The sequence below is a fragment of the Polypterus senegalus genome, chromosome 10, assembly GCF_016835505.1.
Source record: "Polypterus senegalus isolate Bchr_013 chromosome 10, ASM1683550v1, whole genome shotgun sequence".
NCBI lineage: Eukaryota > Metazoa > Chordata > Cladistia > Polypteriformes > Polypteridae > Polypterus > Polypterus senegalus.
Window position 1 is genome coordinate 22,700,078 of NC_053163.1, and position 25,875 is coordinate 22,725,952.

The window sequence follows — 25,875 nt, forward strand, 5'->3', positions numbered from 1 at the left end:
GGTATAATTCCACCTGTAAATGATTGCGATATATCAATGGTATCAATACAGTAAATCAATATTTAAGAAGAAGAAGAAGAAGAAGAAGAAGATGAAGTCTGCATCCCTGTAATTTCATTCCTTTTTCTTGTCTAAGCTGTAACTGGAGGACTTTTGTGCTGAAGTACCTTGTTTTATGCTGCGTAAAGACAAGTTCACAAGACAACATGAGAAGGAGTGAGCGTAACACGGTCCTTCCATTCTCTCGCTCAGTTTCTTCTCATATATTGATCTCACTGGGCTGTTTATTTTGTTTGTTGAAAGCTCCTAATGTGCTGTGTTTTCATACACCATACCTCCCAAACAAGAATTTATGACAGCCTCTGTCACTAAGATACAGATGATAACACGGCGTCACACGGGCTCCTACTGGACTTGCTGTAAGGTTGTACTGTATGTCTCCTCTGCTCTAGTCTCATACTCAAGGGAAAATGGGCAACTATTTCAAAACATTTTCTTAACAACCAATTAAATTAAACACACTGAGACAAACGTATCAGATTACTGCAGACTCTGAGGTCAAGATCAATGTTCCCTTTAAGGAGTAGCATATAATGAGCAAAAACATTGGTTATGAGTGACATTTTGTTTAAGCCAAAATTTATGAGCACCAATTTTCGCGATAAGTACGAGTGACACCGTCAGAATGAGCGATCTTATGGGAAGTATGAGCGACACTCTGAATTAGTGTGAGCGATCGCTCATACACCCAGCTTAGAGGGAACATTGGTCAAGATGTTAAGTGTATTCTTAACGCATCTTGTGTTTAAGTATTGCTATGATTCCTCGTAGTCCTGGTCTTCACCGAACTGAATCGTATAAAAGACAGAAGAGCAGAGTAAAGAGAACTGAGAGAGACAGCATGACATTGTAGTCAGAAATCACATCATATTATATATTTGTTCATTTTGTACCTTTATCACTATTAATCCAGTTTCTGCAACTGCGCTGTTATCTAGGAAATAAACAGACATTGTTAAAAATACATTTTTTATTTATAATCTTTATTATTTATATAATACACAGTCATTCACATTTCTTTACAGAGTCTTTTGAAGGAAGCTCATCAAATGATACCAGAAGAAAGCTGTGTGAGACGTAGAAGGTTTTATGAGTGATTGCAATAGAGAGGTTAGGAGTAGACACTCATACACCCACCACATGACAAACCACTTCAGCATCTCAGATTGGGACCTGAGTGCAGCCATGAAATACCTCAGTACCACACTAGTTCAAATGCAATGTAACAGTGTGAGGTATTTTATGGTGCCTGGAGTGCCAATTCTGCCACCAACCCCTAAGTTTTCCCTGCAGGACGGCGCACTTGCAGGTTAAGGGCCTTGCTCAAAAGCCCAACAGAGTAGAGTCACTTCTGGAGTTTACGGGATTTGAACCAGCAACATTCCGAGTGCCAGTGCAGCTCCCTAGCTTCAGAGCCGACCACTCCATCAGCAATCAACATAGACTGCAATAGACATACTTATATTTTGAGAGTATTTTTTGTATTAAAAGGGTTGAGTATTGCCGGCGTCTCAGGAGGGGAAGCAGTGCAGTGTCAACACCGTATATAGTGGGGATGGTGCGCTGCTGACCTCGACTCGGGACGTTGGGTCGGTGGGAGGAGTACTTGAAGACCTCCTCAATCCCACTAACATGCCTTCCATGAGGAAGCAGAGCCTGGGGACTCTGAGGTGGGCTCTCCCATCTCTGGGACTGAAGTCACCGAGGTGGTCAAAAAACTCCTTGGTGGCAGGGCCCCGGGGTGGATGAGATCGCCGAAGTTCCTTAAGGCTCTGGATGTTGTAGGACTGTCTTGGTTGACACGCCTCTGCAACATCGCATGGACATCGGGGACAGTGCCTCTGGATTGGCAGACCGGGGTGGTGGTCCCCTCTTTAAAAAGGGGGACCGTAGGTGTGTTCCAACTATAGAGGGATCACACTCCTCAGCCTCCCTGGAAAAGTCTATTCGGGGGTTCTGGAGAGGAGGGTCCGTCCGATAGTCGAACCTCGGATTCAGGAGGAACAGTGTGGTTTTCGTCCTGGTCGCGGAACAGTGGACCAGCTCTTCACCCTTAGCAGGGTTCTGGAGGGTGCATGGGAGTTTGCCCGACCGGTCTACATGTGTTTTGTGGACTTGGAAAAGGCATTCGACCGTGTCCCTCGGGAATCCTGTGGGGGTGCTCGGGAGTATGGGGTACCGGACCCCTGATAAGAGCTGTTCGGTCTCTGTACAACCGGTGTCAGAGCTTGGTCCGCATTGCGGCAGTAAGTCGAGCCCGTTTCCAGTGAGAGTTGGACTCCGCCAGGGCTGCCCTTTGTCACCGATTCTGTTCATAACTTTTATGGACAGAATTTCTAGGCGCAGCCAGGGTGTTGAAGGGTCCGGTTTGGTGGACTCAGGATTGGGTCACTGCTTTTGCAGATGATGTTGTCCTGTTTGCTTCATCAGGCCGTGATCTTCAGCTCTCTCTGGATCGGTTCGCAGCTGAGTGTGAAGCGGCTGGGATGAGAATCAGCACCTCCAAATCCGAGAGCATGGTCCTCAGCCGGAAAGGGTGGAGTGCCCTCTCAGGGTTGGGGAGAGATCCTACCCCAAGTGGAGGTGTTCAAATATCTCGGGGTCTTGTTCACGAGTGAGCGAAGAATGGAGCGTGAGATCGACAGGCGGATCGGTGTGGCATCCGCAGTGATGCGGCTCTGCATCGGTCTGTCGTGGTGAAAAAGGAGCTGAGCCGTAAGGCAAAGCTCTCAATTTACCAGTCGATCTACCTTCCTACCCTCACCTATGGTCATGAGCTATGGGTAGTGACCGAAAGAACGAGATCGCGAATACAAGCGGCTGAAATGAGTTTCCTCCGCAGGGGTGTCTGGGCTTTCCCTTAAAGATAGGGTGAGAAGCTCAGTCATCCGTGAGGGGCTCAGAGTAGAGCCGCTGCTCCTCCGCATCGAGAGGAGTCAGATGAGGTGGCTCGGGCATCTGATCAGGATGCCTCCTGGACGCCTCCCTGGTGAGGTGTTCGGCACGCCCAACCGGGAGGAGGCCCGGGAAGACCCAGGACACGCTGGAGGGACTATGTCTCCCGGCTGGCCTGGGAACGCCTTGGGATTCTCCTGGAAGAGCTGGAAGAAGTGGCCGGGGAGAGGGAAGTCTGGGCCTCTCTGCTTAAGCTGCTGCCCAGCGACCCGACCTCGGATAAGCGGAAGAGAATGGATGGATGGATGGATGGATGGATGAGTATTGCCTCTTTAGGAAACATTTTTAAGGTTTGTTTTATTATTTATAAATTAAGTACTGTCACATTTCAGATTGTATTGCAAAAATTAAATTGGCAAAAGTTTCAGCAACAGTTCAGTTATTAGGATATTTCTTTCACATTTCAGTATTTACTTATTTATTGTACATATATGCATAGTTTATGCGTTCATAGTCTTAACTGACCTTGGTGAGGTATGCTGGGGTATTTGTTATTTATTAATGTTAATAATGGTTATGTTCAATAATTCATATGATCTTTCACATGTATTGTTGATTTTGACAACCACACTTCCTCTAGTCTGACCCTAAAGACTGGTGTTCCACAGGGTTGTGAGATGAGCCCCTACTCAACTCCCTCTTCACTTATGACTGTGTCTACATAATTGGATTTAACACAATCATTCAATTTGCTTTCATCAGTGACATTGATGAGTCAGCCTACACAGAAGAGTCCATCAGCTAATGATGTGCTGTTCTAACAGTAACCTATCCTTGAGCATTATAAAGGCCAAGGAGTTCATTGTGGACTGCAGGAAGTCTACACCCATTGTCATCAATGGGGATGAGGTTGAGTGTGCCTCTAGCTTTGAGTTCCTGACTGTTCACGTTTCCAATGATCTTCCATAATCCCTCAGCACCTCTACCTTGGTCAAGAAGGCACAGAAGCATCTTTACTTTCTAAGAAGGCAGAGGAACTCCAATTGTCTCTCCAGATTCTAGTGAACTTCAAACACTCATCACTGAGAGCATTCTGGCCAATTGTGATGCAGTATGATGAGGTAATTGCAAGTTCTCAGCCCATAAGACACTGAAGCAGGTGGTGAAAACTACTCAGTATGTGTTGCCTCTTTACCTACAATTGAGAACCTCCAGCACAAATGGGTCCTGTGGGTGACGTGTAGCATGATTGGGGACCCCTCTCAAACCAGCCTTGGTCTCTTTACCCTCTGGGAGGTTGTACAGAAGTCTACGTCCCAACACAGCGGGCTCAGGAACAGTTTCTACCCTGTGGCTGTCACCCTGCTAAACTCAAAATCCAAGCACTAGGCCATGTCCACTCTTCCCAACTGACCTGAAAACCATCCCTGTACACACGTAGACTCTTTGTATTTAAATTGATATTTTAACTGTCACTAATCATTCTGTATATACTCTTGTCTGTATAAATCCCTCACTGCTGTATTTATTTTTATTTATCGGATTACGTGCAATTAACTGCTACTTGCACTTCTTGTTAGATGGAAAACTCTTTTCTGTTGTCATGATACTTGTGCCGTGTTCAATGACACTAATGTTGAGTCTCATCTAATTTCAATCTGAGATACACAAACTGCAGCTGTTTAATCAAAATGTGCTTCCTTCAGAACAAGAATCATCTTGGATCCTTGGTATGTTTATTATTTTAAAGTAGCCGTTTATTATTTAAAACACCTAGGTGGCTTAGAGTGACATAAAAGGGAAAAAAAATCTCATCTCATATTTCAAAATTTGTGTGGCTAGGAAATGCACAACTTTTAATATGTGCATTTTACTTGCTTAGCTATACTTGCTTGCTGTAGCTGTCTCAGCTGTTGGACAGTTCGTTCATATTTGTAAAACTGACCCGTGGGCAGGGTAAAAAAAGGCCTTCCTCAGGATTATACAGCTTGTTAACAGTTTCTTTGAATGGATAACCTAGTAGAATGCATGCCAGTCACTTAGCCACTGCACACCTTCAGGAAGGCAGCACAAGTTAAAATCTGCTGGCATAAATTTGAAGCAGCAAGCAAGCACAGGCCACGACAGGTAGTTTTAAAACCAAACACAATCAGATGACCATACACAGACTGCACAAACACAATTAATAGATATTAAAATAAATGTGGAAAGACGTTTGTTGCTAAAGGCACAGTGGCAAAAAAGAAGACCAGGGTTCATATCCCGGGTCCTCTGAGCATGAAATTTGTATGTTCTCCCTGTGTTTGTGTGGGTTTTTTCTAGGTGCTCTGGTTTACTACCACAGTCCAAAAACACGCAGATTTGGTGAATTGGAGACACTACATTGGCCCTAATGTGTGTGTGTGTGTATGTGTATGAGTGTTTACCCTGCAATGGACTGGCTCCCTCGCCAGGGTTTGTTCCTGCCTTTTGCTGTTTGCTTACTACAAAGGGCTGAAGCGCCCACCCTTTGACCCTGATTTGGACTAAGTAGGCTAGAAAATGATGTGACATATTATTGCTGTGCAATCCACTTGCACACATCTCAGAGGCCACATTTAGACATTGGGGCCCAAAGTAAGGATATGGCGCTCTTTATTATTATCATACAATTTGTAAGTTAATATAATTATATTTTAATGATGGTGCACTGAATGTCTTTGTTTTAACATAACACTGAAGACAAACATGAGGTCATGCCTGTAGGTTTAGGAAGGAACAGATGACTTATGAGCAGGAAGTCTTAACAGGAATTTCTAAAATGAAACCCACTACTTGTTCCCTAGATCCAGTGCCAACAAAACTAGTAAAAAGTGCAATGGATATTTTTGCAGTGCCTATTCTTTTTTTTGTTGATTTTATTGTAATCATTCCATACAAATAAAACAAATCAACCCCTCAGCTCCTATTCTAAACATTATCAATAGTTCATTATTGCATGGCACGGTATCTGATGCACTAAAAGAGTCAGTCATTAAACCTTTACTTAAAAAGTCAGACCTAGACCCACACATACTTAATAATTATAGGCCTATTTCAAATTTACCCTTTCTCTCTAAAATACTAGAAAAAGTAGTCGCCAGTCAGCTTCAGTCACACCTTACGCATCACAATTTATTTGAGAATTTCCAGTCTGGTTTCCACACAGGTCATAATACAGAAACGGCACTAACGCTGGGTTGTAAGCGACATTCTGATATCGTCTGATGAAGGAAAATCCACTGTAATTATGTTGTTAGACTTAAGTGCAGCATTTGACACCATTGACCATTCTTTTTACTGCACAGGCTAGAAAATAAGGTTGGGCTTACAGGCATTGTGCTCGCTTGGTTTAGTTCTTATTCATCAAATCAATTCCAATTTGTACAGAAATGTGCTGACAGTACTCCATCATTATGCACAGAAGTTCAATATGGTGTCCGCAGGGCTCAGTACTGGGAACTTTACTGTTTTCACGTTACATGCTTCCACTGGGATCTATCATTAAGAAACATAATGTTAATTTTCACTCATATGCAGATGACACCCAGTTATACATTTCATTGAGATCAAGTAAAGTTTCTCCAATGTTGTTTTTAATTAGTTGTTTTAGTGAATTAATGGAGCGGATGAATGAGAACTATTTGTCTTTAAGCACAGATAAAACAGAGATGTTAATTGTTGGAGGGAATGACGCTGATCACAACAATATTTTATCAACATTTAAGTCAGTTGGAATCTCCATTAATTTCACTGAATCAGCCCGCAATCTAGGAGTTATCTTTGACTCTAGCAGGTCATTTAAAGTGCATATTACAGTTGTCCAAATCATGAATTTTCTTCCATCTTAAAAATGTTGGGAAATTAAGGTGCTTTCTAAATAAACAAGATTCTGAGAAATGAATTCATGCATTTATTTCTAGTAGGATTGATTACTGCAATGGGGTGTTCACTGGATGTTCAAAATGTTCTTTATACAGCCTTCAGTTAATCCAAAATGCTGCTGCAAGAATTATCAAAAGAACAAGAACATATGAACACATAACTCCAGTTCTTAAATCCTTACACTGGCTCCCGTTAAGTTTAGGGCAGATTTCAAAATTCTCCTTTTAATATATAAAGCACTAAATGACCGAGGTCCGCTTACTTGTCTGAACTAATCATGACTTACAAACAAGAGCGCACATTAAGATCTCAAGATGCCGGTCTGCTTAGGATTCCAAGAATTAATAAAATAACAGTGGGAGGTCGAGCTTTTAGTTACAGGACCCCTAAACTGTGGAATGGCCTGCCTGCTACTATAAGAGATGCCCCTTCGGTCTCAGCTTTTAAATCCTGGCTGAAGACTCACTACTTCAGTTTAGCACATCCTGACTAGAGCTGCTGATTAACTGTACAGACTGCATCTCTGTTGTTAGTCATTAGCACTACAACATAAGTAACATGATAGTTATAATTGGATACTAACCCTCACCTATTCTGTTTCTGTTCTCAGTACTCAAATGTGGCACTTGGTGCCACGCCAACCCGCCAGGATGTTTTGCCTGACTAAGGTAAAGTCATACCTGATGGAAGATCGCAGGAATCGTGGGAAAGAGGGGTCCTTTCATCGGATTGGCTGACCCAACGTTGTTTCAGCTGTGGAATGGCCAAATGGGGGAGGCAGCTTGATGGCCAAGGTCTCCAGGACTCTAAACAAATCCAAATCATATTATGTGATATCATCTACTGCTCCATACTTGTACTTTTTAATTTTTATACTGTATTGAGGGTTACTTGTGTTTTGTTCCATGTATTGTATTGACCCCTTCTTTTGACACCCACTGCATGCCCAACCTACCTGGAAAGGGGTCTCTTTTGAACTGCCTTTCCCAAGGTTTCTTCCATTTTTCCCTACAAGGGTTTTTGGGAGTTTTCCTTGTCTTCTTAGACAGTCAAGGCTATGGGGCTGTCAAGAGGCAGGGCCTGTTAAAGCCCATTGTGGCACTTCTTGTGTGATTCTGGGCTATACAAAAATAAATTGTATTGTATGTACTGTATTGTATTGTACTTGTGCTATTTAATATACAGTATGCCATGTTTTAATGCATTATTAGCTTAGTCATCTGAACTCAGAGGATTGCATGAAGCTATGGCTTATTGGGAATTATTATTATTTGTACCTGTCATCTCTTCTGGAATGTAACTCCCTAAAAAATATAGACACATTTCCTGATTATTTAGCAAATTCATTAGGCCATTCATAAAAAATCAGTAGAAAGCAAAGCCCGAGTCCGTAATACTTGCTGGTTGTGTCCCTGCTTCTTACAAGTGATGCCATTAAACGTCTGTACTTCACAGTAGCTGGAAGGAATTGAGATACGTTTACAACTTGGAGCTGGTGAAGCCTCAATATTGGAGCCAACATCTAAAGTCAAAGTTCATCTCCATAGGGTTGCATCAGTGATGAAGACATCGCTTCGCACAGAGATGAGTCCTCTGTGATGATTCTGTGCTATACTGTAAAATCAGCTTTTGGATCCTCTGGTTCATCGAGTTGTTGCTTGCACATCAGGTCAAGTATTGTCGGTATGCGTGTTACTGTCATAGCATCTTGTTATGGAAGATTGCAGTGTGCTGATCCTTCATGTTTGAACATTGGACATTTTAAAAATTCTAAAATCTTTGTACATGTAACAGTTAGAGCTAGTTAAGAGAAAAACAGTCTAGTCAGAAAAAGATCTCTCGCTAGCTCCTTCTGCTTTTGCACTTTGTTTGTGGTTCTGCTCTACTTATTTTATTTGGTAATTATGGTATAATTCAGCTCTGCCTATTTCCTTATCTACATTTCTGACTGCCCTTTCTTGCCTTGTTAGCTGGAAAACAAAAACTATACTCCGTATCTCTCCACTTGTTCTTCAGTAAGTGCTTTGTTACACATCCCAAGCACATGTGGGAGTAAAAGTGTTTTAGGAGGACTGAAGACTATAAACTGATGTTTAGTAACAATCCGGACAGAACATAGTTGTCTTTATATCACATTGGTATCTTGATAGTCATTTATGACAAGTGTACAAAACAAGACAAGTTAGGTGTTCATTTATTAATTTATATCTTTGTACCTGATAACTGCATGTCTTCTGTAATTCCTCCATTTGACTCTGACAGGCATGCACCTATCACCAAAAATAAATATCACACAGTCAATAGGATTATAAACCAATTATATTCATTCGTTTTTGCTAAGTACACAGTTTGCATTTGTGAGAAAATTCATCAGGTTTCACACATTTGAAAGTCAAACATTAATTAAAAATAGTTTTAAACTGACCCTTTTATTTTTAATTTTCAGTCTACTTTACTTGCTGAGGGTCACAGTGGCTCTGTACTGAGGTGGACTGGCCAGGCACCAGATCCTGAAAAACACTTTACATCTTCTAGGCCATTCAAGACAGATGTAATTGTTGCTGTCCCGCAGAGAGTCTTCACCCCGTGTTAAATACACTGCATGTAGGTTCTGATTGAAACAGTAGGGGTTGCCGTTTAGAGACCACTGTGATGCCTCTGTTGTGTTTACAAATAACTTAAAGTCAAGATAACAAAAGATCCATCCATCCATTATCCAACCCGCTATATCCTAACTACAGGGTCACGGTGGTCTGGATAACAATAGATAAAATTTATAAACAAATTCTACAAAAAAATAGATGCATGTAAAACAATCAAAGTACCTTTCAAAAGTTTGTCCTTAAGTTGTCTTAATGTTGGGTAACGCCGAATGATGAAATCTTTGAATATCGCTTCCAAGAAGGGACGGATCTTCTTTATTTTTTTATTTTCAAACCACTCTAAGTACTCATAAAAAGCTCTACTTTTCTCTGTTGCATCTCTTATATCAATTATATCCTGTTAAACAAGAACATTCATTGCAATGTTTTTCAAGTCTTTTATTAAATTCACATTTTACCAGAAACAATCAACTGGGCAACTTATAGAAGTAGCCTGACCTGAAATTTGTCTGCTGGGATTAAGTCTTTGACTCTTAACCGGTTTAGCAGTATGCGAGGATTATCGATCAGTGAGATCTCCGTTTTATTCTCATGAAAAAAGTCCACCAGCTGATTAGCAGTTAATTTTTTTAAGCCTTGAAAATTATAATGAGAAAATGGTTTTAATGACAATGACATAAAGCCATCAAGAAGATTTACTTTTTGAGTTTAAAGATAAGAATAATTATCTTACATATATTCCTTAGATTTATACTAATAACAGATAAAACTGTAGAAAGTGCTAAAGTTCTTTGGTTTATTTAACAGCTTAATAAAAGGACAAGTGTTTGTGTATGAGAGTATCTGCCTCTGTTATGTGCCATTTGGTACAGTATGTGATTCATAAGAGCTGTGGTATGTTTGTGATGTGCCATCTGTTGGAATGAAAAATGCAATGTATTGTATTACTGCATGCATTACAAAATACATTCCCACAGATGGTTCACTGAGGTCTACATGGATTACTTAAATTTTAACTGGTCTTAGATGGGTACAACAGTTAGTGCTTTATAAAACAATACAGGCCAGTAGTTTAAATGTTTGGAACGTCCCAGAAACATAATATATGCACTGTAGTCAGTCGTATATAACATTAAAATCAAATGACACCAGTCACATTATAATGATATACAGTTTTTGAACATTTGTCTCTTTGGTTTGGTTTTTTGGATTTTAATACACCGTGTTAAATATTAAAAAATGCTCCCTATAAACTTTATTCTTTAACTAGCAAAATACCGTGCTTCGTAGCAGCGGAGTACTGCCTTAAAATTTTATTAAGAAGAAAAGTAAACCTTTTTAAACTGAGGGAAAATATACCAATAATTATTTGTTAAGGATCTCTTTGTATGCCACGTTGTCAGTTCGGCCCTCCGGTTGTAATATGACCAAGCTGTGCGCTGAGCTTACTCTTGAGCATGCAACGTACAGTTGGCCATGTGAACAGTAATCTTGTTTCAAATCTCACAGCTTGGATTACTGCTGTAATAATCGGTTTGAGTTTCATGGTTTGCTTCAATTACGTTAGTATTTGCAGGACTTGTTGTGTTGAAGTGACATTCGGCATCTGTCAAGTATTGTAAACATACAACCGGTTTCATCGATAACCCATCCAGCTTTTGAGAGTTTAAAAATTCATAAACATCAAAGTGTCCACTACTGAAATCGTCACCTGTCAATCTAAGATGTTTAAGAGGCATTGGTGGTTGTCCAAAGGTGTAAAATATTTGGCCATTTCGGTACACTTGAAAGTGACAACCGAAAAATTCAGCGGCAGCCATCAACTCACATGCAGAACCATAGGTGAAGGGCTTAAGCATTTCATTCTTCTAGTGCTCCTGTGTAGAATAGTTATCTCCTGTACGTCATCAGTCCACACCTTGAACCTGTCCCAGTCATTCAATACATAAGACACAATGTTCCTCCGGATATCAAGAGTGAGCCTGATATGGCCGTGCAATATGTAACAAAGAGAATGGAAAAGGTAGGTGCCATCTCCAGGCATAGAAACCACTCGGTAAGTGACAGTTCTTTGATCGATGGTGAATACCACAATAGACATGTCAATGCGGTACGGTTGGAGCGATAAAGGAAATGGGTACCTGAACAATGTAAAGTAAGTCTAAAATACCTACACAATAACTATAATCGTAATAAACAAACAATAAAACAGCAGAGAAGCCATGGATTAAATAAAAAGCTGTAGTTATCAGCAGGGAGACGTGAATACCGTGGCGAAGCAAGGAAGGGAATGAAGAGACCAGAGCGATGGACTGCCTTACATAGGCAGGCAGCCAAAAGCGTGGGAGGCGTTGGGATGGGGACCAGCGCCCCCACACGCAACCGAGCTGCAGGCTATGGGCGTATATATGTACGTAAGTAAGATTCAGGTAGTGTTGGAAACCCGCGTACCAAATTTCTTGAAGATGGGCCCATAAGTAACAAAGACCATTGGAGCGTTCAATATGGAGGCCGACAGTGGCGTCATGCCACCGAAATAAGTATGTACATTGGTTTCAGTTAGTATAGGAAGCCGCCTACCAAATTTCGTGAAGATGGGGCCATAAATAAGAAAGTTCAACATGGCGGAAGTTGTCGACCGTTATGACCATTACGTGTAGAATTTCGAAATTTAACCTGCTTAACTTTTGTAAGTAAGCTGTAAGGAATTAGCCTGCCAAATTTCAGCCTTCTACAAACATGGAAAGTTGGAGAATTAGTGATGAGTCAGTCAGTCATTCAGTCAGTCAGTGAGGGCTTTGCATTTTATTAGTATAGATTGTTATGGAACTGGAAACTGAATAGTGTAATGCAAGGTAAGCCTAAACAACTCAAATTTTAAACTAGTTTTCTGGAAAATGTAAGACTGGGTGACATTGGATTTGTGTTATAGCAATTAGTGCCAAACAGAAATCCCGAGAGTTTACTTCTGTTATGAATGTCATGCCCTGTATAAAGATTATTGTGTAGTGTGATGTAATAAAGGGTTGGGTCAAAAACCTGTGGTGGGAATTAACAGCCCTGTATAGGGCATGGCGGTGGTATGACGCCTTCAGAGTGTTTGTGAATATGTGAATTTCTTACAAGGCTGGACAATGATTTCATGTAATATGTGGATGTCGATCAAGTCAGTTATCCTTTTTAATTAACAAACCTGAAGCACTGGAATCTTTCACAGGTGTTGAGCTGAGGCCAGGAGTGTCTTCAGATGTGACTTGATAGCTCATTTCATGTTGTGGGTTTTGCAGGATATTTAATATCTCTCTTTGGCCAGCTTGAATTTCAAGATTCTGTTGCTGAAGCTGATCGCTTTTTTCTTGGTGCTTGTCAACCATTTCTGAAAACATTTCCTCCATTGTTGATTCCGCTGTTCCCAAACAAAACAGTTAGAATTAAATTCATATTTTTAATCTGACTTCCACTCTTGTTTGTGACAGCCTCTTAGTCACAATATGAATCTATCATAAACAAATCTGAAGAAAATTAAAGGATAATCATCACCTTCATTTTTATACATATCTGAAAGTATTTTAGGCAGCAATACATCTTTGAATGTCTATGCACCGAATGCTCTGACAAAGGCCAAGTGTCTGATGCTGCCGCCAGGTTCACAGCTTGCAGCCACTGGACAGACATAACTTCAATGACACAGCTTGTTATATTTCTGAACCTGTTAATACTTATGACCTTGGTTAGTGTCCTGCAGTACCTTGATAAGTACCCTCAATCCCTCATTTTATAGAATATCTGACCCTCCAGCATTTTCTAGTGTCAGTAAATACAAGGCAGTTTCATTGTGATAATACTCAAACTTTATCTCAATCTAAACTTGTGTTTAGTAGTAGGGAAACCAGGTGAATCAAGAACTAGAAATTAAAACAAAAAAAAACATACAACTTGAATGATTCAAATCAAAGTTCATACAGCAGCTCCACATCATATAGTTTGTTTGATGTTTTAGGTGTTGCAGTCTTTATTTTCTACATCCAGCTAATTTTTCCTTGTGCCAGTTGTGATACCTGTGAACACTGGGAGCTACCCTGAGGGTAAATGTGCAAATCCTCTATTTTATATAGTGCCTTGGTGACTGATCAAGCAAGATTTAGTCCTAGTTGGATCAGCCAAAGTTGGTGAACTGATATTTTCCAATTGCCCTGCTACAGTACTTGTCAATGAAGCTACTTTGAGCTAAATACTATAACATGTTGACAAAAAGGTCCAAAGCCCTTATTTCATGCCTTCTTACAAACATATACACACTGGTTAATTTATCTGAGCTTAAATCTTGTACAATCTAACAGTTATAAGACTGTTAGTATTTGCTCTTTAATTTGTATACTTCCCAATGTCCTATTCCTTTTTAAAAACATGTACTTATTCTTGTTGTCAAGTGCTCACTGACCAAATCTTCTGCCCAAAGAAGTCACTGGCCAGTTAAACTCCCGTTTCAATACTTAATTAAAAATGTTAGTTTTCCCTTATGAGCTTGTTAATCCTGTTTACACTATATATTCATTTAAAAGATGCATCTTATCCAAATAATCCCATGTTCTTCACACAAATTCAAAATTACAAGTCTTATTTAACAAACTGTATAAATCTCACCCCAGACATTATCAAGTCTAAAATATTAGAGACAGCAGAAGTAGTATTGTCAAGTCTAGAGAGTACAGTGGAAGTGAGTTGGGGTGTTAGTTTCAGTGTGGATACAATGAACTGGTGTCCAGTTGCGCCAGATGCTGTCAGTACATCCAGAACAATGAATTGAAATGAAAAAATGTAACTAGTAATGGTTAGTATAATTAAGGTAAATTTATCTTTAGAATGGAATCAATTTAAAAAGAACACTGGCTGTGAATAACCATATGGTCAACTTTTGAGTGGAACTGTGAGAATTATGGAGACTAATAAAAGACTTTGTAATGTCTACACTAAAATAGTAAACCTCATTTATGTTATCATTTCAAAACCCATATTTATTTTTTATATTATCATAATACATCCAGTTTCCCAATCTGCTATTATATTGTATAGTTCAGGTGCCAATTTACTTTAGAGCACACCAGTCAGGTGAATGTGCATGTCTTATACATATTCAAGGAAAGTGAGAAACACAATGTGTACACGGTGAGCATGATATCCACATGGACTAATGCTTGGTCAGGATTTGAACCCACACCCCTAGAATGCTAAAGCATCGGTATTAACCATTTCACTACATTCCATCTACCCATATATTTTCTGCTGCTTATCCAGGTCTGTGTTTTCAGCAGTCTAAGGAATAATGTCCAGACATCTCCTTACCCCACAACCTCCTCAGCCTTTTCTGGGTTTTCCCAATCCAGCCGAAAGATATAATCTCTTCAGTGTGTCCTGAGGGTACCCCAAGGTCTCCCCTCACCCTAAACAAATGCCCAAATCACCTCAACTGTCTCCTGTTGGTGGCAGAGGAGAGTAGTTCTATTTTGAGCTCCTTCCAAATGTCTGTGATTCCCAATCCTATCACTGAAGATCGAGTTCTTTCAGTCATTACCCAAAACTCATGACCATAGACGAGGATTTGAAACATTTCTCAACTTGCAAATCAAGAGCCTCGCCTTTTGGCTTAGCTTTCTCTTCACCATGACTGATTGGTACAATGTCCATGTGACTGTGGATGCTGCTCAGTTCCTCCTGTAGATCCCCTGCTTCTTTCTTCTTTCAATCGTCAACATGATCAGGAGATGCTTAAACTCCTCCTCTGTAGGCAGCACCTTATCCCTGACCTGGAAAGGGCACTCTGACCTTTCCCATCTTAAAACCATAATGTTAGACTTGGAGGTGCTGATCCTCATCCCGGCCGCATCACACACAGCTGCAAACCACTCCATTGCAGGTCTTAGATTACAACCTGATGAAGCCAACAGGACCACAAGCAGAAATGCCATCCTGTGGACACTGAACTGGACACCTTTCACTCCTTAGCGCCACCTAGAAATTCTGTCCATAAAAATTATGAACAGTGTCATTGATAAAGGACAGCCCTGGTGGAGTCTCACACCCACCAGAAAAGAGTCTGACTTATTACCAGCAATGCATACAAAGATTTTGCTGCTGCGGTGGAGGAACTGATTAGCATGCCACAGCTGGTCTGTTACCGCATATTCCAACACACCCTGAGGGAGATGGTCGTAAGTCTTTTCCAAGTTCATAGAAAACACATAGACTGGTTGGGGATACTCCCACAAACCCTCCAGTATCCCTGTGAGGGTAAAAGCTAGTCCAGTGCTCCACATATGGAACAAATTCTGCCTTGTTCCTCCTGAATCTCAAGCTCAACCAACAGCTGAATCCTCCTTTCCAGAATCATGACCTAGGCCTTCCTGGGTCTATGTCCTATTTTGCCTGTCCAGAGGTAATGTCCTTGATCTCCACACAGTGTTGAAGAGGACATTACAGCTCAAGAACATCCACAGACTTCACCACAGTGTCACACAAAAATAATGGTGACATGAAGAATTACATAAAAATGTGTAAACAACACTGACAGTGGCACTTACCAGTCAGCGTACTGTCACTTTATGAGTAGATGACAACATTGAGCACTGGTAGAGATTAGAAGAATAAAACAAGTCAAAAGAACCAGGAAAACATCAAACAGGGGAGCCAAACTAACATAATTAAGCCCAGTGCATGATCATTAAGTCAAAGACTACAGTCTGTGCAGGAGATCAGAAGAAAAGTTCCTGATTGGTATCCACAAACGTAGACACAGATACACATGTGATTAACAGCCTACATAATGTCATGCAAAGTGACTTCTGAGGCCATGCTGCCTAATGATGGCTAATGCGTCATGGAGTTTATAAAAATAAGATGTGAAAAGAATTACAAAACACGATAATAAAATAAGCACAAGAATAAGAGGATAGTAAAAAAATGAAAGTGAAAGTAAATTCAACCATTCAACAAGAAAGATTTATTACAATTAGAAAAATTCACAAAGAGCTTCCATTCATGGCAATCAAATGTGCCATCTGATATTAGAATGTATGTCTTTATTATTAGCACTAATGTTAACTTTACATATGCAGACTTTGCTGTAATAACAGTAACTTAATACTACATTAATGAGCCTCTAAGCTTCTGGAGCAAAGCTAAGCAGTTCTCTAACCATGAAAAACACTTTTTTGTACTTTTCTCTACTTTCTAAGAATCAAAGGATATGAAGATAATGTTTTATTTTTTACATATAATTCTGCCAAGAAACAGCTGGAGCACATGAAGCCCGATGCCTGAAGAGGACTTTTATCGGCTCTATAGAGCAGAGTAGGACCACAAACTACTTAACGACTGTTAACTAGCTAAAATTAATGTCTAAATGTTTAACATGACAAATTCTATGCATGTCTATTTACATACAATCTATTAATATTAACTTAAAAACAATCCAACAACTGAAACAATAACTTTTTGTTGCAAGACACCGAGTCATAACTTCCTGGAATATTTTTATTTCTAATATCTTTATGCTACGTGTTGTGTAACAGTACATGACTTTGACAATTTCTGTTACATTGAACTGGAACAAATATGACATTCAAATATGATGTTTTGTAGATTAATTTTTCTCAATGATTTCTTTGAGTATTCTTTATCTCTGTTATTTACAGGTTGTTTTTCAGTCACACACTCTATGCAGTGTCTACCAGAATTCATATCACATATCACCCAGTTACACTTCTGAAGTATTAAATTAAGCATCCGTCAAAGTAAGATGTACATATTTAAAACCCAGAGCAAGGAATTTTAAAAAATAATTTAAAAAATAGACAAAACATATGTATTTCTTTTAGCAGTGACTTACGATTCTGCATTTTTTCTGATGTGTATTTAACAAGTAATCTTCAGCAGGTATGAGCCACAAAATTTCCTACTTTATTTCTTACTAGTATACAAAGCTATAAATTGAAGACTAAAACTGTTATGATGATCCTTCTCGGTGCAGCTTGTGAATTCTGGTGTTTAATTTAGTCAAGTTTGCTTTTCTGGAACGTTCTGTCTGATCAGGTTTTTCTCTGACCAAGAGGCGTCACCTTCATTTGTTTAAAGTTTTGCTTTGTGCCTCAGGTTACAGCAGCAGGTGAGTTTGTTTAGTAAGCAGTTCTGCTTGAGTGTCTTTGTAGGATTCTCTCATACAAACAACTATAAAAATATTTTTAGTTTCATTTCCTTAGAAATCCTTATGTTGAAATACCCCCTCCTCCCTGTGAATCATGATACTATACAGATTGACGCAAACAATCCTAAAGGACAGTCACCTGGTGCTCCTGCTTTATGAGTCGGGCGGATCAAGCTGATCTCTCCACTGAACGATTTCTTCAAAACAACTTTATGGCATTATTTCAGGTTAAAACAAAGTATGTTTTTAATTCGCACATGGTACCTGATATCAGACACAATTCCTGTAGACAATCCTGCCCTTAGTTAATGAGACCTAAAAGTCCTTTTATATGAACATTTAAAACAAGGCTGATAATCTGTTATTTAAAACTACCACACGGTAGATGAAATCTGACCGCATATGTTAATAAGCTGTGTGGGTATTTTGCTGCCACACCTCTTCAGTCTTGTGTGGAAGGCAGGAACAGTTTCCTCAGAACTACCAGACTGAGATGGTCTCCTTTTTCCAAAAATGGAGCAAGAGTGTGTGTCAGTTGTCAAGCTTTTCAGCCTTCTTTGAGAAGTGTGTGCTGAGATCCTAGAATAGCTAGATCCTAGATAGCTGAACCTCATACTCAGAAGTAGAAATGTGGATTCCACTCGGATGTGTCTGCAAGTAAGGGATGAGCCCCTGCTTCAAGTGGAGGAGTACCTGGAGGTCTTATTAACAAGTTAGAGAAGGGGATATTGTTAGATTGACAAACAAATTTGTGCTGTGGTCGCAGTTGTGCAGACATTGTACTAGATTGGTGTAGAAGTGAGGTAAGACCATATGTGAAGCTTTAAATCAGTGGGTCTGTCTTCATTTTCATCCTTACCTTTGATCTCAAGGTCTAGGTAGTGAGCTAAAAAAAAGGCAAAAATGATGTTCCTGCCCAAGGTTACTGGGTCACTCTCTCTTTTAGGGTGAGGAGGTCAGTAATATGAGAGGACTTTGGGGTAGAACTATTGGTTCTTCAACTTGAGATGAACTACTTTAGGTAGTTAAGGGTAAGTAGTTAGAATGTGCCTGGAAACACTGAGGGGCAGACCTGGGATGTGTGGGATGGACTACATCTGGGAATTACTCAGGAGAATCTGAAAGACATTAAGCATAGGGTGGCCTGGTCTGCCCAGAACGTCATTTTGTTATGGCTGATTACGTGAACAGTGAAGAGGACTAACGTTAATAATAATAATAATAAATCTTCTCACCTTAAAAGAGATTTACCTCACCTTAAAAGAGATTTACTTAGTTTAAGTCAGGCTAGAAAGTAGAAGTTTGTATATACTGCATAAGTGAAGCCAACTTGCACAATCAATGGATTTTAACCTTTTAACCAGTAAAAACTGGTGCCAGTTGATTTCTGGGACTGGCAAGGCTAAGCAAAATTAATACTTCTGTATCAAACAGTAAAGATCTGTCTATCTATCTGCCTGTGGTGGAGTGATATCTAGCATACACTGTGCATTGATACATATTTACTATGTCTTTATTTGTAGCTAGACACAGCTAATGTAATATTAGATCATGTTTGATGAAGCAGATTTGACTTTACTGATGAGAACCACAGTGCTTTGATGTTTACCTAACCAATTCTCAAAGACACTCACCCATTACTCACACACTCCCCAGTCTTTGGGATTGACTCAGAATGTGTAATCTATGGTGAGGGAAGGGGGGTGAAGTGTTTCTTCAAACCAGTTTGGTAAGGGTGACTGTGTTTAGACGTACATGAGTCTATAAGTCATCCACTGCAGGAAGGCCATGACCTGCTTAAACAAAGCAACTGGGGGACAAGTTGTACCTGAGTGCATTCATTGGTAAATGTCCCAGGAAGGGACTGATAAACTAATTGTATTAACCTGAAGTATGGCTGTTTATGATTGGTTTTCACCTGGAGGCCATTTTGTACCACAATATCTGACTGGTTTGTGTTTTGAGGTAAGAATGGTATAAAGTTGGTTACTTTGCCTTTTCCTCTCTCTCTCTCTCTCCCACCATCTGGTCTTAATGAGAAGACCATGATGAAGACTACTGTATCTCGGCAGCCATTTTGAGTCAGGTATGCGACTTGTTTCAAAACTCTAACGGCCTCTAAGAGTACACTAAGTGGGAGGACAACAAACAATGGATAAGTAGTTGACTTAAACAACACATATTACACCTAAGAAATTCCATGCATGGCTCTTTATATACTATATAATTCTTGTCAGAGTTATACGTATTAAAAAAGTCTCAGTATATGCAAGCTTATATATATATATATACACATATATATATATATACACATATATATATATATATACATATATATATATATATATATATATATATATATATATATATATATATATATATATATAGTGGAAGACCAGCCTCAGCACAGACAGGCAGACACAAATGGTTCCAAACCAAACACACGTTTATTTACAGTATTTACAGGTGTAATCAATCCCGCACACAGCCCAGTGCCCCTGCACCTCTCAACAGTTCTGTCTTCACCGTCTCCACTCCTCTCCTCCGAGCTTCATCCTCTTCCACCCAACTCCGGCTGATGACTGGAAGGAGACGGCCCCTTTTTTTCCCACCTGGATGTCCTCCAGGTGCCACCTGATGAGCTTCCTGCGGCACTTCCACCACACTAGGAGCACTCTGTGTGTCCCTGGTAATACATCCACCAGCACTTCCGGGTGTGACGGAAGTGGTGATGTCCAGGGCTCTTCAGTCATCTGGGCACCCCCTGGTGGTGGCCATGGGCCCCTATAGGGTTGAGCTTCCATGCTCCATTCCCATGGCTCCCATACCATGGTCCCTCTCCTGATTCTTCTAGGCATCCCGGCTGGGCACAGCTCCCAGCCGCATGCCACTATATATATATATATACATATATATATCTATACTAATAAAGGGAAAGCCCTCACTCACTCACTCACTCACTCATCACTAATTCTCCAACTTCCCGTGTGGGTGGAAGGCTGAAATTTGGCAGGTTCATTCCTTACAGCTTCCTTACAAAAGTTGGGCAGGTTTTATATCGAAATTCTACGCGTAATGGTCATAACTGGAAGCAGTTTTCTCCATTTACTGTAATGGAGATGAGCTTCAACGCCGTGGGGCGGAGTTTCGTGTGACATCATCACGCCTCCCACGTAATCACGCAGTACATAGAAAACCAGGAAGACCTCAAAAAGCGCAGAAGAAAACATGCATTATATAATTGAGAAGGCAGCAAAACAATAAGAAGCGAGCGAGTGACATATACAACCATATTCATGAGTTCTGCTACTTCAAACAAAGCACGATGTAAACCTACACTTTAAATTAAGTTCATAGACAGGCTGCGCTGGCGTTTGTAATTTAGTGCCTGCCCATATAAGGCCGTCCGTCAGCGGCAATCCAATAGCAAACTGCCACGGGTAAATATTCATGGGTGAAGGACTGTGCTTATGGAGAGGAAGATGAGATGGTCAGGGTGGTGTTTGACACAAACTCAGCGAAACTGCGAGAGAAAGTTTTAAGTGCCAGGACTAAGGTAACATTAAATAAAGCTATGGACATAGCACGAGATGGCACCAGCACAGCTGGGAACCTTCGATGCAAGTACACCGAGTGGCTCACGTGAACTGGCGCAGTGCACAGATAAAAGCAACAGTTCCAAAGAGCTGAACAAAACCGAATTACACAATTGAAAAGGCAGCAAAAATATGAAGCGTCTGATAAGCATATTCATAAATGCAGCTACTACGGAAACAAAGCACACGTTGGAAAAAGGCAATGTCCCGCTAAAGGAAGACAGTGTAAAAAAAACCCGTGCATGCAGTGTGTCAGGTCTCAGATAAAGAAGAAGACGAGCTGTTTATTGATGCAGTAAGAAACGAATCGATGAATGAAACCTGTCATCTTTACAACGATTGACAAACACGGAATGTAACTTGAACACAACACATCCTACAAATATGAACCTGATTGAAAGAAATAATGATAATCAAATCCTTGATGACAGCAACACTCAGTAACACTCACAAAACAAATACTGTATATTGACAGTCATGTTACGTTATTTTTAAAATGTTCCCTTTTCTTTTCTACCTTTTTAACACACTACTTCTCCATGCGACGCGGGTATATATATATATGTATATATATATCCCGATCTACATACTCGAATAATGGATACTTTATTCGCCATCAATGATTGTTTTGGTAAAGCCATACTCAGTGTATTCATTAGATGAACGGTAAAAAGTAAGAGCGAGGGAGGATGACTCATTGAGGCATGCAGGCTGTAGTCTTGCGTCAACTCTATCTGAATTGCGCGATCACATTTGAAAAAATATATCTTTTCAAGTTCTATTTAGTCCATATGTGTCAAACTCAGGGCCGGGCCACATCCGCCCGGTGTAATTATATCCGCCCCGAGATCATTTTATATACTGTATTATTGTTATTAAAGCCGGGTATATGAAGCGCTGGTAACACAATAAACTACAGATCCCATAATGCAGCGCTTCAGCTGCCTTGCCGAACACTTACTGCGTTAATCAAGTCTACCTTATGATGCTGCAAGTTATTGAAGCTAGAGTTATTGCGCACTGAGTTTGCACGGCGCTTTGGTGACTTTGAAGAACAAAAAAAGTCCGTCTACATGCGGCTCGAACCTTGTGCATGTTTGGTAGCACATATCTGTGTGAGAAGCTCTTCTCAGTGATAAAGACTAACAAAACAGCACACAGGAGTCGCCTCACTGATGAGCACCTGCAATCCATCCTGAGAATCTCCACAACACAGAACCTCACACCAAACAGAAACGAACTTGTGGCCAAAAAGATGCCAGGCGTCCAGCTCTAAAATGACATATGAGCAAAGACAACTGAATGATTTGATTTGTTATTGCACGTAAGAGCGGGAGTCAACCGTTTTAACAAACAGCATATTGCACTGATCTGAAATAGCTGTGTGTGTATATATGTAGATATGTATGTATATGTATATATATATGTTTATATATGTGTGTGTGTATGTATGTATATATATATATGTTTATGTGTGTATGTGTAAATATATATATATATATATATATATATATATATATATATATATGACAACAACACTCATCACTCACAACAGTGACAAAACAATTACATTGACAATCAGGTTACGTTATTTTCAAAATGTTTCCTTTTCTTTTCATTGCTTCTTTAACACACTACTTCTCGCCGAAGCACGGGTATTTTGCTAGTATATATATATATATGAGTAGCAGGAAAGGGGCTCAGAAAGAAACAGAAAAGAAAGCTAAAGCCCAGACAGGCATCAAGTCCAAGCTCAAGGTACGGCTTGACAGAGACTGACCTGGAACAGATAGGCGAAACCACAGATTTCACCCTCAACAGCTGCTAAACGTGCCACATTTTACAACATTAAACAGCACTTATGGAAAGCTGAGATCAGATACAGCCTCTTGTATCCTGCCAAACTGAAAGTGGACATTCAAGGCAAGCTCTACATTTTTACTTCTACAGAGGAAGCAGAAAAATAGCTAAGAAAACTGATCCAGACACTTTTTTCTTGAAATACGATCGTGAGTCACATCCTGTCCTAACAGGGCAAAGAAAATCTTACCGGCTGTCTGATCCACTTGCAATGATACTGATACCATAATCATACATCCTTTTTCCTTCTTGGCTACTTTTTGTTTATGCTTTAATTACAATTATATGCATATATGTATGTATGTATGTGCATATATGTATGTATGTATGTGTAACTTTTTTTTAAGCAGACTGTTTAACATCATACCCTTAGTTTATTGTATTATGGCTTCCTATGCCTTTCCAGGGCTACTGATTAACATCATTCCCTGGGTTTACTGTCTCATGACTGTTTTAAGATTATATGTTATGCTTATAGTATTTGGACTGCATTGTCAATAGATATCTCTTTTTTAATCCTTATATGCCACTGCGTGGGGGCTTGTTTTGTTTTGACCAGCCTCACGTGGGGAGGTGTGGGGACTGGGTGGGGAGAGAGCAAGCTATCTCTTATCTATCTTTTAATTATTATAATTATAAGTGCCAACGTAAAAATAGGCTTCATGGCAGTTACTCTGAGGAAATTTGGAAATTAAGGTCAAAACATTCTTAACTTAAGACTACAAAATGATAACAAAAGTTGAGAAGCAATGTCTCCATGAATGAACAGTTAACTTTGTGAGCTGGAATGTTAAAAGTCTGAATCACGAATTAAAAAGAAAGAAAGTATTCTTCACCTAACAGGTCTAAATGCTAAAACAGAACTTTTACAGGAGACCCACTTATTAAGCAAGGATCAGTTTCAGCTGCACAGTGACTGGACTGGCCAAATATTCCATTCCAGCTTTACAAAGAAAACTAGAGGTGTGGGGATTCTTATTCAAAGAACAATCTCTTTTGTAGTATCAGATGTAGTATCTGATCCTGAAGGGAGATATGTGATTGTCATGGGTAATTTATTCAACTGTGTTTAATGGAGACTTGGCAAAAATTGAACGAATTTACGTCTCTCACAGAGGCGACTCCACCTGGTTTCACTTTCCATACTTACCCTCGCAGCTCTAGACAAGGAGGTGGGCTAGCAGTAATTATCAGAGCAGACTTAAATATCAAACGAATCCCAATTGACTGTCCACTGTCTTTTGAGTGCCTGGCTCTTAAACTAATAACGGAATCAGGTCCTGTCTCATTCATTGTTCTTTATCGTCCCCCAAAATACAATGCATCCTTCTTATCTGATCTGATTGAACTTTTAACCCACCTAAGCTCTTATTCTCAGAGAATTATCCTTCTCGGTGATTTCAACATCCATATTGACACTACTACATCTAAACTGAGAAATGAATTCCTATCCTTACTGGACTGTTTTGACTTGACACAACATGTTGATTTTCCCACCCACTCTGGTGGTCATATATTGGATCTGATCTGCACTTCTGGACTATTTGCCAACATTTACAGCACTGATTTGGGACTCCCTGACCATAAAGCAATATTTTTCACTGTCTCACTGCCTTTCCCTCCTCTTACCTGTAAACGACAAATTTCTTACAGAAACCTTAAAATATCTGTCCCTCTATCCTTTCTGGATCCATTTCTGATCTTTTACTGTCTGCACCTATTCCGTCAACACTAGATAGTCTTGTTGACCACTATAACTCAGCCCTTCATTCAGCATTAGATAAAACAGCTCCTTTAAAACATAAGGAGGTTTCCTTTAAACGTTCAGCTCCTTGGTATAATTCAGAATTGCGATCTATGAAAGCAGCTGGCCGATGCCTTGAGAGAATGTCACGTAAGACTGGCCTCACCGTGCACATCCAGGCTTTCTCTGACCACCAAAGAGCTTACAGAGAAGCACTAACTGCTGCTAAGAACACCCACTATGGCAGAATAATAGAAAGTGGCCACGATAACCCAAGGGTTTTGTTTCTGTAGTTAATAAACTACTTGAACCTGCATCTGGCCCAACTACCTCTTCTACTGAAGTCTGTGAGGAATTCCTCCACTTTTCTGTAACAAAATTAAAGATCTAAATAATTCAACTAACATAAATACATCATCTGTTTATATCTCTCCCTGTTTTCCCACTCCATCCAGCTCCTTCTCTAAGTTCTCACCAGTCACATCTGCGTTTGTTAATAACCTGCTTTGTAAGATGAGGCCGACTACTTGTGTACTGGACCTCATCCCCAGCACACTATTTAAATCCTGCCTTCATGCCCGTACAACAATAATAAACTCATCCCTTGACAGTGGCTTTGTGCTGCTCGCTTTTAAAATCGCTTCTGTAACCCCAATGTTAAAAAAGTCTGGTCTTGATGCTGACAATCTTAACAATTTCCCACTTACCTTTCCTGTCAAAAGTTCTTGAGCGTGTTGTAGCCTCCCATCTCACCAATTACTTAACCACTAATAACATGATAGCACCCTTTCAATCTGGTTTCAGGGCAGCACAGCTGTGAAACTGCTCTGCTACGGTAACCAATGATTTGCTTATGGCAGCAGACTCTGGACAAACAAGCATATTAATTCTGTTAGACCTCAGTGACAGCATTTGACACTGTCAGACATGACATTCTACTGTCCAGAATGGAGAACATGCTGGGTATCTCTGGCACTGCCCTCCAGTGGTTCAAGTCCTATCTGACTGATAGGC

General features: G+C 40.0%; 1 protein-coding gene and 2 long non-coding RNA genes across 3 annotated transcripts in view; all 3 read right to left on the reverse strand.

The window, feature by feature from the left end:
• LOC120536928 overlaps nucleotides 1-25,875 on the reverse strand; it is a 161,920-nt gene that overhangs the window by 88,103 nt on the left and 47,942 nt on the right. The gene's annotated exons all lie outside the window — the stretch shown is intronic.
• LOC120536933 lies at nucleotides 965-10,113 on the reverse strand. Its single transcript, XR_005635230.1, has 3 exons — nucleotides 9,960-10,113; nucleotides 9,684-9,858; nucleotides 965-994 (listed from the first exon to the last, which is right to left on the reverse strand). It is a non-coding gene; the product is annotated as an uncharacterized LOC120536933 (long non-coding RNA).
• LOC120536934 lies at nucleotides 12,651-17,629 on the reverse strand. The gene is made up of 2 exons (XR_005635231.1): nucleotides 17,347-17,629; nucleotides 12,651-12,867 (listed from the first exon to the last, which is right to left on the reverse strand). It is a non-coding gene; the product is annotated as an uncharacterized LOC120536934 (long non-coding RNA).